The 18570-nt window shown below is 37.8% G+C and overlaps 1 pseudogene; it reads right to left on the reverse strand.

Moving 5' to 3' along the window:
• Positions 1-5228: 5228 nt before the first annotated feature.
• LOC120147313 lies at positions 5229-8535 on the reverse strand (annotated as a pseudogene).
• Between the last annotated feature and the right edge of the window lie 10035 nt (positions 8536-18570).

An 18570-nucleotide genomic window follows, 5' to 3' on the forward strand; every position in this document is an offset into this window, starting at 1 on the left:
CGAAGGATGGATAATTGAGGGTGAGAGTTGAAGGTGGGTAGCCGGGGCACTTGAATGTAGAGTTTGTTGGATCATAAACTTGATCCATTATGGGAGCCTAAACCCAAACCCAAACTAAATTGATGTCATTACTTACATCATTTAATTAAAGAGTCATTGCTTACATCATTTAATTAATGATGTCATGCTTACATCAATTTAGTTAGGTGAGAGGATATTTGTGAATTTGTAATGGTTTAAATTATTTATTTGTGGTGTAGGATTGTCTTGAGTAGTATAAATACCCCTTCCCATTTAGTTTTAAGCATCAAGAAAAAATTAAAAGCTTCTAAGTGAGTGAAGAAGCAAAGTCTTTAAGAGTGAGTTGTAGTTCTTGTTTTGAGTGAGGTACTTTGTAATATTGTTTGAGTTTCAATAAAAGTTGTTTGTGTGAGTGTTTTATTTCCAACAAGTGGCATCAGAGAGAGTTGGAAGATCGAAGGTCTCGACGAGAGGAATACGACGTCGCCAGAATTTTCTCAATCTGATATGACGCACCGCCACGCACCGCCGGAAGACTACTGCCAGAAAATCGAGTTGACCGAGAGAGCCGATTCAGCCGAGTTGGAGCCCTTGACCGAGTTGTCCAAGTCCCTCCAAAGTTTTTTTCATCGTTCCGGATTCATCCGTGTAATCGGATTTTACAAAATCTCATTATATTGAGAGATATGGCAAATGGTATGGCACCATTCCAAGTTCCGACACTCAACAACAACTACGACAATTGGAGTATCAAAATGAAGGCACTTCTTGGATCACAAGATGTGTGGGATATCATAGAGAAAGGCTATAATGAGCCTGCGGATGATGATGTTTTACTCTTACACCAGATCAAAAGACAACTTGAAGGATTCAAGAAAGAGAGACAAGAAGGCTCTCTACCTCATCTATCAAGCATTAGATGATGATGGTTTGAAAAGATTCAAGTGCAAGCTCTAGCAAGGGAAGCGTGGGAGAAGCTGCAAACCCTTACAAGGATCCGAGCAAGTGAAGAAGGTTCGTCTCCAACATTAAGAGGTGAATTCGAATCCTTAAACATGAAAGCATCTGAGTCTATTTCAGATTATTTCTCAAGAGTAGTAGTTGTTTCTAATCAATTAAAAAGAAATGGTGAAAAGTTAGACGATGTGAGGAAATAGAGAAGATACTCCGTTCGTTGGATCCCAAATTTGAGCACATCGTCGTGACGATTGAAGAAACTAAAGACTTGGAAGAATGAAGATCGAACAGCTCCAAGGATCATTGCAAGCATACGAAGAAGATAAAAAGAAGCATGAGTTTACTGAGCAACTCCTCAAGCTGCAACTCAAGGATATGCATGAGAGCCAACGCAATGATAGAAACCAACGTGGCCAAGGCAGAGGTAGGCCATGGACGAGGTGGAAGTCGAGGTCGTGGACGAGGCTGGAATTACAACAATAACAATTCCAACAACAACTATGAGAAAGGAGAAAGCTCAACACGAGGCCGTGGAAGAATTAATCCAAACTCAAAGTATGACAAATCTCAAATTCGATGTTATAATTGTCAAATTTGAGGTAGAGGCCATGGACGAGGTGGAAGTCGAGGTCGTGGACGAGGCTGGAATTACAACAATAACAATTCCAACAACAACTATGAGAAAGGAGAAAGCTCAACACGAGGCCGTGGAAGAATTAATCCAAACTCAAAGTATGACAAATCTCAAATTCGATGTTATAATTGTCAAAAATTTGGGCATTATGCTTCAGAATGTAGCTCCAAACAACAAAATTGAGGAGAAGGCCAATTACGTGGAGGAAAAGACATATGACAAAGAAACTCTTCTTCTAGCACGAAAGGAAACTGATGGTGGCCAAGCAAATTCCTGGTATCTTGACAGTGGTGCAAGCAATCACATGTGTGGTAGGAAAGACATGTTTGTGGAGCTAGACGAGTCAGTAAGTGGAATGTTTCGTTTGGAGATGATTCCACAATAGCAGTGAAAGGGAGGTAACATTCTTATCCGTTTGAAAGATGGGAGACATCAATATTTCAAATGTACTATGTGCTCAATATGAAAAGTAACATTTAAGTTTAGGGCAACTGGTAGAGAAAGGTTATGATATTCATATGATAATTATAATCTTTCTATAAAAGATGATAAGAATAACTCATTGCTAAAGTGCCGATGTCAAAGAATAGAATGTTCTGATCAACATACAAATGATGTTGCAAGTGCCTGAAAGCTTGCTAAAGATGCATCATGGCTTTGGCATCTTCGATTTGGGCATCTCAATTTGGAGGTCTAGAGCTATTATCTAAGAAGGAGATGGTGAAAGGACTACCTCACATCAACCATCCTGACCAACTCTGTGAAGGGTGTCTAGTCGGGAAACAATTCAGGAAAAGCTTTCCAAAGGAGTCAGAGACAAGAGCTAAGAAGCCACTTGAGCTCATCCATACCGATGTGTGGACGATCAGCCAAGCTCTCGGTAACAATAACTATTTTCTTCTCTCATTGATGATTTTTCAAGAAAACCTGGGTATATTTCTTGAAACAGAAGTCAGAAGTTTTTGAAGTCTTCAAGAAGTTCAAAGCAGCAGTGGAGAGAGAAAGCGGTAGAAAGATCAAAGCCATGAGATCGATCGAGGTGGAGAATTTACTTCCAGGGAGTTTCAAGAGTTCTGTGAAGCAAATGGAATTCGTCGACCAATGACAGTTCCTAGATCCCCCAGCAAAATGGTGTGGCAGAAAGAAAGAATAGAACAATCCTCGACATGGCACGAAGCATGCTCAAAAGCAAGAAACTACCCAAAGAATTTTGGGTGGAAGCAGTATCGTGTGCAGTCTACTTGTCAAATCGATCTCCAACAAGAAGTGTATGGGGAAAGACACCGCAAGAGGCATGGAGTGGAAGAAAGCCTGGCATTTCCCACTTGAGAACCTTGGAAGTATAGCCCATGTTCATGTACCAGACGAGAGAAGAACGAAGCTTGATGATAAAAGCGAGAGTTTTATCTTCATCGGCTATGATGCTAATTCGAAGGGCTATAAGTTGTACAATCCAACAGTAAGAAGTTTGTGATTAGTCGAGTGTGGTCTTCAACGAAGAAGGAGAATGGGATTTAACTCTCATACAGATGACTTCAATTTCTTTCCTCAGTTTGAAGAAGATGAGCAGACAATGAGGAGCAACTAGATGAATCTCAACAAGAGCTTGCAACTCCACCCACTTCACCAACATCAACCCCTCAAGGAGACTCATCACCTCATCATCGTCAAGTGGGAGTCAAAGTGAAAGAGTGTGCAACGCACAAGAAGCCTTAGAGATCTCTATGAGGTAACTGAACGACAAGATAATCTTACATTATTTTGTCTATTTGCCGATTGTGAACCAGTGAGCTTTCAGAAGCGGTACAAGAAAAGAAATGGAGAGATGCGATGGACGAAGAAATCAAGGCCATCGGAAGAAGACACATGGGAACTTACCTCACTTCCAAGGGACATAAGGAGAAGGTGTCAATGGGTGTACACAAAACAAAGCAAAACGCCAAAGGAGAGATTGAAAGGCACAAGGCGAGGCTAGTTGCTAAAGGCTATAGTCAAAAGGCTGGAATTGACTATGATGAGGTATTTGCTCCTGTTGCGATTGGAGACTATCAGACTAATCATTTCTTTGGCAGCTCAAAACAAGTGGAAGATACAACAGATGGATGTAAAGTCCACCTTCCTAAATGGAGTTCTTGAAGAGGAACTTTCATTCAGCAAACCATCAGGCTATGAAGTCAAAGGGCATGAAGACAAGTGTTGAAGTTGAAGAAGGCTCTTTACGGGCTAAAAACAAGCACCAAGGGCATGGAATAGCCGAACGACAAGTACTTCCAAGAGAATGGCTTCAACAAATGTCCCTACGAGCATGCTCTATATATCAAGATCAAAGATGAAGATATTTTGATCGTGTGCCTCTACGTGGACGATTGATCTTCACTGGAAGCAACCCAAGCATGTTTAATGAATTCAACAAAGGAGATACTGAAGAAGTTCAAGATGGAGAACTGTAAGCCAATAAGCACACCGGAGAATACGGGATCAAGATGACCAAACATGAAGAAGGCAAAAGTGTAGATCCAACATTCTTCAAAAGTTTGGTAGGAAGTCTACGCTATCTAACTTGCACGAGACCGATATTCTTCACGCAGTTGGATTGGTTAGTCGCTACATGGAATCCCCAACAACCACCCATTTTAAAGCCGCAAAGAGAATCTTCGCTATCTGAAAGGTACAATTGACTTTGGCTTGTTCTATTCAGTTTTCTAATGATTACAAGCTTGTTGGATATAGCGACAGTGATTGGGGTGGAGACATAGATAATCGAAGAAGCACTACTGGATTCGTTTTTTCATGGGAGTATTGCATTCACATGGATGTCAAAGAAACAACCGATTGTCACTTATCCACTTGTGAAGCGGAATATGTTGCTGCTACCTCATGTGTTTGTCATGCAATTTGGCTTAGAAATCTATTGAAGGAGATTGGTTTGATACAAGAAGAGCCTACCAAGGTTTGTGTCGACAACAAGTCAACCATTGCCTTAGCGAAGAATCCAGTATTCCATGATCGAAGCAAGCACATTGATATTCGCTACCACTATATAAGTGTGTGTTGCAAGAAAAGATGTGGAAGTTGAATATGTGAAGACAAGATCAAGTTGCTGATATTTTTACCAAGCCACTGACCAGCGAAGACTTCTTAAGATTAAGGAACCTACTAGGGGTCACGAGATCAAGTTTAAGGGAGGGTGTTGGATCATAAACTTGATCCATTATGGGAGCCTAAACCCAAACCCAACTAAATTGATGTACTTACATCATTTAATTAAAGATGTCATTGCTTACATCATTTAATTAATGATGTCATTGCTTACATCATTTAATTAATGATGTCATTGCTTACATCAATTTAGTTAGGTGAGAGTTAGATATTTGTTAAATTTGTAATGGTTTAAATTAGTTTATTTGTGTGGTGTAGGATTGTTCTTGAGTAGTATAAATACCCCTTCCCATTTTAGTTTTAAGCATCAAGAAAAATTAAAAGCTTCTAAGTGAGTGAAGAAGCAAAGTCTTAAGAGTGAGTTGTAGTTCTTGTTTTTGAGTGAGAGTACTCTTGTAATATTTGTTTGAGTTTCAATAAAAGTTGTTTGTGTGAGTGTTTTATTTCCAACAGAGTTGAGTTCGATTAGAGCATCTGGACCAGCGTTGCAGAGATATAAAAGGTAGTCGTTGTACGTGGCATCATAGATAAGTCCAGGATCGACTGCCTTGGTTGGTCGGAAATGGCCTGAACCGAATTGGAAGGGAGTTGCATCGTTGCCGTTGGCATCCGTAATTGGCTTGCCTAAACTGTTGGTATTGTGGTTGTGACAATAAAATGAGATTAAATATATAATAGAGTTAATTAGCTATCTAGATATGAATGAAATTTAACGTATTACCTGTAGTCATAAGAGCAGACTTGATAGCAGCAATACTCCAATGGGGATGTATGGCCTTGAGAAGTGCAACTGCACCAGAGACATGAGGGCAAGACATAGAAGTTCCGGAAATTATGTTATATTTCACTGATCTGTGATCCAACTGTAACTTTGTAGGAGACGATGCTTCACTCCATGCTGCCAAAATGTTAAGTCCTGGTGCCGTTATATCAGGCTATATCATATAAGATGAAGAAATCAGAAACCAAGTTAGAAGATAGCAAGCAACCAAAGCCTGAACTTCAATGATATATAAAAACATTATATTAACTCAGATCATAACAAATAAACAAAGTACCTTTAGAATATAAGGATCAATCACATTTGGACCACGACTGGTGAATCCAGCCATGAAGGGAGCTGGCTTGTAGTGTAATATAGTCTTTCCTGGACTGATCTTTGCCATTGGGTTCTTTGTGGAATTGATATATTCAGAATCTTAATTCCGTTATCCTAGGACAAAGCAGTTGCAGGAAAAATGAGCGTCACATGCTACTTCATTTCCACTGGCCTTGGCGTTGGCTAAGACAAAACCGGCACCTCCAGCTCTCTCCACTTCCCATGCCTTTACCTACTCTCAAGCCAGCCTCTCGTGCACACCACAATCTTTCCTTTTACCTTGGTCGGGTCAAGCGAACCAGGAAGGCATTGCCTAAAATGATATAATTAACATTCCGAAGGTGCAAATAAGTATAAAACAAGGGAAAAAAACTTACCCTGTTAGGTTTTGAGCCACACCAGGGACAACTACATCTCCTGCATATACTAACGGGTGCGTTTTCTTCAGCTTGTATGGTGTAATACTTTGTCCCTATTAAATTAAACCATAATTCAGGAACTATAATCTTTATGTCTTTAAATGAAAACTATAACGATTTCAATGTATGATCCGATGGTATCTTACCATAAGATTCAATCCATTGCGTAGCTTCACAGGTGCGGAAAATGCCCTGTCGAGACTACTGGATCCGACCGTAATTATCCACGGAGCAGGGTTCGACAATGTTCCTGGGGCCGGACCACTGTTCCAGCACTACATACGACAAGGATGTTGCGCTTAGAAGCCTCCAAGGAAGTGAGACCGATTACATCATTTTGAAAAGGTACAGGTTCTTCCACTCCAATGGAGACGCTAATTATGTCAACACCATCAGCTATGGCATCATCCAAAGCTGCAAGCATATCGGAATTGAAACAAGTGTTCCCATCGGCCTTGGGTTTGTTAGGGACTGCCCAACAGGCCTTGTATATGGAAAGGTGAGCCAAAGGGGCACCGCCCGAAGCCGTGCCTTTTGCAAACCCACCAAGGCAGCAACGTCAGAGACTTGTCGGCCTGCCGCTGTGGATGCAGTGTGTGTTCCGTGGCCATCCGCATCTCGAGGTGAAAGGAAGTCCTCAGTTGCATTTACCGTCCCGTATTCAGCCTCGAATGCCTTTACATAGTATCGAGCTCCGATTATCTTCCTGTGTCAACCGGAATAAAGATAATCATTATAAATTAAACGTCGAAATTAATCAAGCAAATCGACTTTATTATAGATGAATATAATAATAATCTTGATTCTGTTACTTTAGTTAAAATCAAATAATTCAAGGCCGAGAATGAGTAGGAACGGCTAAAGAAGCAAACAAAAGGACTGACTCAAATGGTTGGAGCATTGTACTGAAGTTCACAAGAAACACGAGATGATTGGTGTCTTGTTTTGGGTGAAATGGACAACAAAGTAGGGGACTCATCCATTCAATTTCTTGACAAAACGACATCGTTCTAACATTCTTGAGTGGGACAACCGATATATTGGGGCATGTGCATGCAGGATAGGTTGTCAACATGAAATGCCGGCGCAAACTACCCCATCTTGTTTTTCTTTTTTGTATTTTTAAAGATAAAAAGAAAACAAAATAAAAAGTGTTTTTGATGGTCATAATTCAATTTTGAAGAGCCTTTACAAAGAAGGAATGCAAAGATTCTAATTGAAAATTGGTAAATGTCTTATCATTTAGAAAATGACATAAAAGTAATTATTTAATTACAGAAACCTTAGGGTACCTATAAAATCCAAAGACAAAGATTATTGGACTTACCAGGAAACATTTTCAGATTGTATTCACAAGACTATACCAAAATATACTAAATTTATTGCAAGAACATTAGGCTAAAGGGGAAAATCATCAAATTCAATAATACTTGATAAGGTATGTCAGTATAATTATACTACAAATATATAATAATATATTAAAATTTAGAAATATAGTGACCTGTTGCAATTGGATGAGTTAAAAGCGACACCTTCTTGGCAGATTCCTCTCCATGATTTCGGGATGGGATCCATTCCTTGGTCGCTGAAACTGGGTGATTCAGGCCATACACCTAAACGGAAATTAATTAAGACCCCAAAATACAATCATAACCATAAATATTGGTAATGAAATTATTTAGTTTAAAGTTTTCCGAGTAAAACAAAAAAGCAATAATGGTCAACAAAATCACATGAGTGGTTGAAAAGGACAGTATTCGAATTCATATGAAAATTTTTTACCGCTATCCATTACTCCTATAATGACATCTCTGCCATATTTAGCTCTTAACGCCAAGTTCTCTCCTCCCATCTTAAGTTTTCTCCATGAATGGCTATCTTCTTCATCTAGCCTACGAATTCCCATGACCTTGTTGTCTGCACCGAATACTTTCCATGTGAAGGAATCACCGATAAAACCTCCTCCATTTCTGTCAAGGAAATAATAACACCACAAAACGAAGCATTTTTTAGTATTAATTTCCGAAATAAAGGTAAAGAAATATATAACTAATCGATTTACCAGAAAGCTTGAAGACTTCATCAGGTGTAAGCTTTGCAGCAAAGCCATTGATGCTATGTTTGTAGCTGTATAGGAGGGAAGATTTAGCATCTTCTTCAGATTCTTTCACTGAATATAAATACGAAAGATGAAACTTCTCAATCTCATGTAAAGCTTTCTCCCCATTGCTGTGTTGGCCGAAGTAAATGTTAGGAAATAAACCGAGTACGTGTAATTTCCCTATAACCAGATTAGTGAGAATGCGAAATAAAAGCGGAAAAATAATACCCGAAATTGATAAACGGAGTTCAGCCAATTGTGCTTACGTCTCCGGGCTGCTGCAGATCTTTTACTAAGAGAGAAAATTTACAGTGTTTACAAACACTCACTACTCACAAGAAAGCTCTCTAGTATAGGAAGAAAAGAAATGTTTTGGGATGATTTTGAAGCTAAATGAGCTGGGTATTTATAGTTGAAACTTAGGGACTAATCTTGTAATTACCCTAAAATACAATGGCTCAATTTGGTGATGAATTTCCACGCCATGTGCTTTTGATTTCAACAATCTCCCACTTGAAGACTGATTTCATATTCTTCACACCTCGATCAATGCAAGCAACATTTCTAGTCTTGTTATTCTAGCATGCCAACTGAAGTTGAACACAACTTCAGTTTGTCCATGTTCACCGTCTTTGTCAACATGTCTGCCGGATTTTGAGCTCCACTGATATTTTCAAGTTTCAAAATCCCATCTTCCAGAAGAGACCGGATAAAATGATATCGCAATTGTATGTGCTTCGTTCTGGAATGAAAAGACGATTTTTGCTAGATGGATAGCACTTTGACTGTCGCAATACAAGACATTGTTTTCTTGTTTCTTGCCTAACTCTTCCAAGAAACTTTGGAGCCAAAACCATCTCCTTGCTGGCTTCCGTAACAGCGACATATTCTGCTCAGTTGTGGGAGAGAGCAATATCTTCTGTAGTTGAGAAACCCAACTCACTGCAGTTCCTCCTAGAGTATAGACATACCCTGTAGTGCTCTTTCTGATGTCAACATTTCCGGCTAAGTCAGCATCTACATAGCCTGTCATATCGTATCTCCACCTTTGAAACAAAGTGCTTTGTTTGTGGTACCTCGCAGATATCTGAGGATCCATTTGACTGCTTCCCAGTGTACCTTGCCCGGATTATTCATGTACCTGCTAACAGCTCCCACTGCTTGAGCAATATCTGGTCTGGTACAAACCATGGCATACATTAGACTTCCAATTGCTGAGGCAACGGCACCTTCACCATGTGTGCACGTTCTTCCTCCGTCTTTGGTGACTGTTCTTTGGAGAGTCTAAATGAACACCTAAAGGTGTACTTACTGGTTTAGCATCTTGCATGTTGAACCTGGAGAGTACTTTGTTGATGTATTCAGCCTGTGATAACATCAAAGTCCCCGACTTTGTGTCTCTCTTGATCCTCATCCCAAGAATCTGCTTTGCAGCGCCCATATCCTTCATAGCAAACTGCTTCGACAATTTTTGCTTCAAGTTATAATCTCTTGCATATCTGAGCCTGCAACGAGCATGTCATCAACATACAATAATAAATAATGAAGCTATTGTCGAACCTCTTGATGTAGCAACAATGATCTCTTGGCATCTTGTAAAACCACTGCTACTCATGAAACTATCAAACTTCTTGTACCACTGTCTAGGAGCTTGTTTTAAACCATACAAGCTCTTTTCAACCTGCATACTAGGTTTTCTTGTTTGCCTCTATGAAACCTTCTGGCTGCCTCATATAGATTTCTTCCTCCAAATCACCATGAAGGAAAGCTGTCTTTACATCTAACTGTTCAAGATGTAAATTCTCTGCAACTACAATTTTCAACACCAGTCTGATTGTAGACAGTTTTACGACTGGAGAGAAAATTTCATTGTAGTCAATACCTTCTTTTTGCTGAAAGCCTTTGACAACCAATCTTGCTTTGTAGCGTTTTCTCCCATCGTGCTCTTCTTTGATCCTGTAAATCCACTTGTTATGGAGCGCTTTCTTGCCTGGTGGTAATTCAGCTAATTCCCACGTCTGATTTAACATAAGTGAGTCCATCTCATCTTTCATGGAAGACTCCCACTTGACTGAATCATCCACCTGCATCGCTTCATCATAGCACTCGGTTCACAATTGTCAGTCAGCAACAAGTAGTGCAAAGAAGGTGAATACCGTTGGGTTGGTTAGGAATTCTGGAGGAGCGTCTCAGTTCTGGTGTGCCTGATTCTTCCTCTTGAACTGTTTCAGGACTGATCTGAACTCATTTCCAGAAATCTCCTCGAACTCAGCAAATTCCTTAGTTTCAGCTTCGTATTACTTGATTCTGCGGTTGACCTGCCTTTGTACATCACATTTCATTGAAAATGACTCTGCTTCTGATGATTTCGATTTTCGTAGTCCCAAAACCGGTAACCAAACTCATCACCACCGTAACCAACAAAGACACTTTGTTGGACTTGGCATCAAGTTTACTTCTTTCAGCAGAGTTTATGTGTACATAAGAAATACAACCAAACACTCTTAAGTGTGAAAGGTTTATTTCTTTCTTGCTCCAAGCTTCCTCTGTATTCCGCCATCCAAAGGAACTGAGGGCCACGGTTGATCAGGTAAGCTGCAGTGTTGATAGCTTCAGCCCATAGAAATTTGGGTAATCTGGCATGTATCCTCATGCTTGGCACGTTCATTTAGAGTTCTGTTCATGCGCTCTGCTACACCATTCTGTTGTGGTGTTATGGGAACTGTTGTCTCCATCTTGATCCCATTGTTTGCGCAGAAATCTCTGAATCTACTGTCTCTGTACTCTCCCATTGTCAGACCTCAACCGCTTGACTTTCAAACCAGTTTCATTTTCCACCATGGCCTTCCATTTTCTGAAGGTATCAAAGACTTCTGATTTCTTCTTCAGAAAATAAACCCACACCTTCCTTGTTGAATCATCGATGAAGGTGAATTGGAGAGTCTGCCAATCTTTGTAAAGCTGACTTTCTTTTGTTTTCCAAAGATGCAATCCTCACATAGTCCGACATCTACATTCTTTAGATCCGGCAGCTTCCCTTTTGACAAAAGTATCTTCATCCCTTTCTCGCTCATATGGCCAAGCCTTTGGTGCCATAGGTTTGATTTTCCATCAGCATCTGCTACTGCAATGATATTCTCTAAATTTGAGGTTACATAGAGAGTACCAGTCTTCTTTACCACGAGCAATGACGAGTGCTCCTTTGGTAATCTTCCATTCACATCCTGAAAATGTTGTACTATATCCTTCTCCATCAAGCTGTCCAACAGAAATCAGATTTCTTTTGAGGCCAGGAATATGTCTCACTCCTGTCAGCTTCCAGGTGGTCTGGTTTGGCAGCTTTAGTCGGATATCTCCTTTTCCGACGATCTTCAAGGTTTCATCATCAGTAAGATGAACCTTCCCAAAATCACCACTGACATAGTTCTCCATGATTTCTTGGCATGGGGTGGAGTGGAAAGATGCCCCTGAATCAAAGATCCATGATTCAATCGGACTGTTGACGCTTAGAATCATGGCATCACCTGTCTCCTCTGTCACGTTGGCAGATTCCTGTGCGCCGGTATTTTTCTTCGGTGCTCGGCAATCTCTTTTGAAGTGACCCTTCTTGCCGTAATTATAACAGGTAAAATCTTTATTTCCTGTTCTTGATTTTCCCCTTCTGGATTTCGATCTGCTACGATTTGAATTCCTTTCTGAAGTTCTCCCTCTGGACTCCGTGTGCAAGGCTGAGGAGGTTGATGCTTCACCCGATTCTCTCCGTCGAATTTCTTCGCTCAGTACCAGATCCCGAACATCGTCGTATTTTAATTTGCTGTTTCCCGACGAACTGCTGACTGCTGTAACAGTAGCATTCCAACTGTCTGGTAGAGATGATAAGAGAATTAAAGCTCGAACTTCATCATCGAATTTAATTTCTACTGAACTCAACTGGGTTGTGATTGTGTTGAGTTCATTTAGGTGTTGTGCCACCGATGCCCCTTCCGCCATCCGCAAATTGAATAATCGCCTCATCAAATGAACTTTGTTTGAGGCCGATGGCTTCTCATACATACTGGAGAGAGCAGCCATAAGACCCCGCCGTGGTCTTTTCCTTTGCTATGTTGAAAGCAACATTGCGGGATAACGTCAGTCGGATAACTCCGAGGGCTTGTCTGTCAAGAAGAGCCCAGTCTTCATTCTTCATGCCCTCTGGTTGTTTTCCTGATAGGGGTTGATATAGATTTTTCTGGTACAGAAAATCTTCAATTTGCATCTTCCAAAATCCAAAGTCCGCACCATCGAACTTTTCAATTTTCACCTTACCTTCGTCTGCAGTCATCGCTCCCACTCGAATATGGCTTCTTTGGATCGTTTTTGACAATTTCTACGAACCGCCGTGTATTAGAAAACCTCCGTCGACAAACTCGTATCGCCGACCGAATTTCACTATTCACGAAATTCACTATTCATGTGAATAGTGACCTCGCAGAAAAATTGACAAAATTCACAACCAAAAGCTCTGATACCAGTTGTTAGGAAATAAACCGAGTACGTGTAATTTCCCTATAACCAGATTAGTGAGAATGCGAAATAAAAGCGGAAAAATAATACCCAAAATTGATAACGGAGTTCAGCCAATTGTGCTTACGTCTCCGGGCTGCTGCAGATCTTTTACTAAGAGAGAAAATTTACAGGTGTTTACAAAACACTCACTACTCACAAGAAAGCTCTCTAGTATAGGAAGAAAAGAAATGTTTTGGGATGATTTTGAAGCTAAATGAGCTAGGGTATTTATAGTTGAAACTTAGGGACTAATCTTATAATTACCCTAAAATACAATGGCTCAATTTGGTGATTAACCCTTGCCCAAATTCAACAAAATTAGGCAACCTAATTATTGTTGAATTGTGTAGCCGCCCATGCATTGAATTTCCACGCCATGTGCTTTTGAATTTCAACAGTAAATTATATACACCTACACAGACAACAAATATATATATATTTTTATATGAAAGTTAGCATTCCAAGAGAGAACTTTACTGCAGAATTCCGACGAAGAAGAAGTGAAAAACCGAAAGAGTCACGAGAAGAAAATAAAGTACTTTATTGTCAACAGAAGTGGCCAAGAGAGGAACGAGAAGACAGAGAAGAAAGAAACAAGCGATAGTAATCTTCATGGTAAACGATAGTACTTAGCACTGCACAACATCTTTCCAAGATATAATGTAGTATTTATAAGCGTATTGAAGAAAGGTTTCAACTGATAATTACCAGATAAATATGGAATTAAAATGTACTTCTACCATCTCAATATAGATTATAATTAATTAAAATTAATTATAAAGGGGCTAGTTAGGGATAGAATTTGTTCGCAACTCTAATTGTAAGCAGGTCGGTCAACTCATGAATGTGTGCAGCAAATCCAACTATTTGTTTAGGTTTGACAACTATTTACATATTTAATAATTATTTTATGTACATATCTCCTTAAAATAATGAATATGTGATTTATTAATTTCAGTTAAACACAAACTGATTATATTTGACAAATTTATAGAATCGTAACTTTATGGAAAGAAGTTCATTAAATATATTTATTTCATGATAAATTAAAATAAGTGATAAAACATAAAATTTAAATTATTTTATCTCCGAAGTTTTAATTGCATTAAATTTAAATTTAAAAAGTAATGATAAAATAATTATAACAACATCCTCTTTATTACAGATAATCCTTTTGGCTTAACTATCAACATTCTACCTTTTATTGAAGAAAATATAATAATAAAATAAGTAAGATAAACTACATATTTAGTACCTCAACTATCACTTTTGGTTTATTTTGGTCATTCCACTATTTTTTTATTTCAAAATCATGCCTAACATTACGTTTTGGTTTCACTTTGGTCACCTACCATTAAAACTTTAACGGTGATGTTGACATGTAACCATAAGGTACTGCCACATCATCATTAAAAAAAATTTAAAAAAAATACCACATCAACAGTTGTGTTAATTTTTTAACGACGGGTGACCAAAAATGAAACCAAAACGTAACATTATGTTATGATTTTGAAAAAAAATATTTAAATGTTCAACACGAAAAAAAATGATAATTGAGGTGCTAAACGTGTAGTTTACCGGATAAGTAATTATGGAATGGGATGTTTCAATCCACAGAGAGAGAATTATTTAGAACTTCTCGAATATATAATATATGAATCTTGTTAAATTGTAAAAAAATAAATTGTATGTTATTTTTTTTTTGAAAATAAATAGATTTTTTAAAGGAAAATATATATTTTTTAATCAAAGATTCAATACATAAACAATAAAACCAATAAAAGAAAGGATAAAACTAAATCTAAGCCATCGGACTTATCATGTACATTTTATTAAAATGGTTAGCTGTATAACACTGAAAGAGATTAAAAACTTAATTCAGTTTCAAATCTGAACTCAAATTTTCATCAAGTCTGTCTTTGACAGTGCAAATAGTGGTGCATAACCAAATCCATTTGTTCAGAATATATGCATCATCTCATTATCACAAGAATGTTCAATTAAAGTATATCTCCATTTCACACTATTCGTCTTGTAATTCTTTGTTTTCAACCTTGTTCACGTTCTCCCCAGCTCTACCTTTCAACCTTTATCCCACACAATTTCATTGTTGACATTAGTTGATTCTCTTGTTTGCTTTATAGGTTCATGACCACTTTAGTTTTGGTGCATTACCTATAATATGCATTGCATGACCATTTCGACAGGCATATCGAGGGCATGCAACTGGATGCCCGCATTTTGCAGCTCTAATTAGTCAAAATTGTGGGCATATTTTTGGATAGCTTTTAGATTTTGAAGGCCCTCTCTACAAGATTTGACATGCTCTTTCTCAGTGCTGACTTTGCTGAGCATCTTCTTCCCTATTGCCATTGATACTGATGGTAAGCAAGTTGCAAAACTAAAAAAATAAAAAAAAATCTAGCACTATCAGTGTCAATTAATTCTTCACCGTTAAGTTCTTAACGGCAGGTATCAAAATGATACCTAAAATAAACGTTAGGTATAATTTTAAAAAATAATTCTCCGTTTTTCAATTATATTTAATTTAATCTTCATGTTAGTTCTACTATCCTCTAAGCACCCATTGCAACTACAACCCTTCTAGCCTAACAAATTCCTTCAATAATTTCTGTTCATCTCCTTCAATCTTAAAACCTAATTCCTTGTGGAACTCCAAAGCTTTCCTTAATTCTCTAAAAATAACTCTTTTACGATTTTTGATGTTAGAATAAGATAATGAGTACTCATGTACCTCAAATTTCCCACTGTACCACCTTTTTTTTTTTGGGTTTTTAATTGTCTTGTCCCTCTTTTTTCTATCGGCTATGGATAGGAATTTATCTTGAACATGAACTAAAGAACCATATCTTTTTCCCAGGTGCAACACCTTTGCCAATATCAATTCCTCTTTTTCATGTTGGAAGTTCTCTTCAGGCAGATGACTGATATTTTTGTTTACAATTGGAGCCCCACACCTTTCACGTTTACAGCTGCTCGTGTTAATTGACCATTGCTTTGATCCAAAAATGATAAACCTAAGTTAGAGAAGCCCATTTGATGATGAATATCTTAAGTGGCACTGTCCACTTCTTGTTGGTTTTCACGTGCAAGATTATTTTTTCTTGGACCAAATAGGTTCCTCCTTGGGACCTTTATTATAACCGGGTCGACCCAAAATGATAGCCTCCTTCGACGTAGCCATCTCAGCTAACTCGATTAACATAACTTTTCCCTACCTATTGGGAGTCGTTTGTTCCACCACTCTCCCACCAGCCAACTCTGTAGGAGAAAACAACGGATCTACTTATTGTGTTGAGAGTCTCGCCTGAACACCATTATTATTGCTGTCACCGCTCTCCCTGGGACCTTTGTATTTTAACTTTTTTTGGTTTGTACTTTTAGCAACAACGTGGTTTGTCCTTGATCAGCCAAAGCCAACCCGGGCTAAATTTACGAGATAATGTTGTGAGAAAAAAAAAATTCACGAGATAACGCGTTTCAATAATTAATTGTTGAGATAGGGTGTTTGTTACAGTTCGAATGAAGGTCGTCGGGTGGTCTGGGCGACCAATGAAGGTCGCCGGGTGTTCTGGGCGACCAATGAAGGTCGCCAGGTGATCCATGGGAGAAACAATCAAACAATAATTGTTTGGGTTAAATGCAAATTTGGTCCTCATAACTTTGCACTCTCATACATGTATTTATTTTAGTCGTAAACAATTATAATTTAGTCATACATGTTTCTTGTTTATCCTATTTTAGTATGTATTTATTTTAAAATTGATTATTGGGATATCTTGTTTTGTATTCAATAATTTTTATTTGTTCTACGTTTATTTATTTCGAGTATTTTTTCACTATTTTTTAGTTTTATTTAGTTTTATTTTATATTGGAAAAATTTGCGAAATAATATCGTTGGTAGGGAGAAATAAATACATACTAAAATAGGATAAACAAGAAACATGTATGACAAAATAACATGTTTACAAATTTCATGGCCAATTTCGAAAATTAAGGAAAATATATAAAACACATGAAATTAGTGATTAAAATGAAATAACTAAAAATATTATGATCAAAATAAAACATACACAAACTTGACAGAATAAACAACTAGTGACTAAAATATACATGCCTGAAACAAAATATTAAAAATGTCACTAAATGATTAAACAAATAGATTACAAAGCATAGGGGACCGAAAATGCTATTATCCCCTAAATATTAAAACACACGTATGAGAGTGTAAAGTTGTGAGGACCAAATTTGCATTTAACCCAAACAATTATTGTTTGATTGTTTCTCCCATGGATCACCTGGCGACCTTCATTGGCCGCCCAGAACACTCGGCGACCTTCATTGGTCGCCCAGACCACCCGGCGACCTTCATTCGAACTGTAGCAAACACCCTATCTCAACAATTAATTGTTGGAACGCGTTATCTCGTGAATTTTTTTTTTTAAACATTATCTCGTAAATTCAGCCGCCAAACCCGTCTCACTAGAAATAGCTCCGACCAGTGTATACCCTTACACACAACCAAGCATCATAAAATCAACCTTCAAAGCATTCAAGAGTGACAAATCATCATCACTTCCCCCTTTCAATGCTACACGTGAAGTAAAGAGGTCGAGAACGAGTAATACTTAAATATGACTTTTTATCTGAAAATAATTATTGGTCTAAATAGTAGTAAAGAAACATCTAATTCATGCAGCCAGCCAAAAATCGAAAGAATATCGCCATTCTGATAGAAATTCACCTGTATTGATAAAAAAATAAATTTCACGAAACCTTTAATACTGCAGAAGTATTCCAGAACCGAAACAAACAACTATGTCCAACAACACCTCAAAGATCAACACCAGAAAAAACAAATCACCCATTCATATCGAAACTCCAATCAAAATGACCTTGATAAGATATTTTCCAATATTAAAGGACTGGACATAACAGAAACCAATTAACACACGTAACATAAGATCCAAGTTCTTTTGCTCTCTTATAAAAGAATACCTTCCATGGTTTTAATTTTGTGAACCATTTCATCAATCAGCCCCCTATAGAGAAATTAAGAAAATCATCAATCGCCCCGCAAGAATAAATAGTTAAAATAGGGAGGAGAAGCGTCTCTTTTATAAGATTAATACGGGGAAATCATTCAGAGAAAGATTATTACTCGAACCACTCCCTCAAATCTCTCAACCAATCTCACATTAAGTGTGATTGATAATATGCTTGGATAGGAAAGGCTTCCCTATCATCGTTCAATGGTTATATGCTTGTATATCCTGGAGAGAAGACTTAATACTCATTGGATATACAGATTTTTTTATCAATACTTCAAATTGAAATGAATAACGTTATATTTAGCTATTAGCTAAGAGTGACAAATCTTAATAAATCATTTGTTTATATGAAAATATATTAAAATATGGTGACCGACTCATAAATTTGATTCCAAAATATTTCTTAATATTTTCAATGATAGCATTTGATAAATGGAAGCTAAGGTTTCCATTGATTGTATCTTTACAGTGATTGTGTTCCTAAACTCCATGCAAAATCAAATTTATTCAAACTAAGGACTAAAATATACTAGTATTTCTTGGCCTAAAAACCTAAAAACAA

The sequence above is a fragment of the Hibiscus syriacus genome, unplaced genomic scaffold, assembly GCF_006381635.1.
Source record: "Hibiscus syriacus cultivar Baekdansim isolate YM2019G1 unplaced genomic scaffold, ASM638163v2 tig00110937_pilon, whole genome shotgun sequence".
In the NCBI taxonomy this organism is placed as follows: Eukaryota; Viridiplantae; Streptophyta; class Magnoliopsida; order Malvales; family Malvaceae; genus Hibiscus; species Hibiscus syriacus.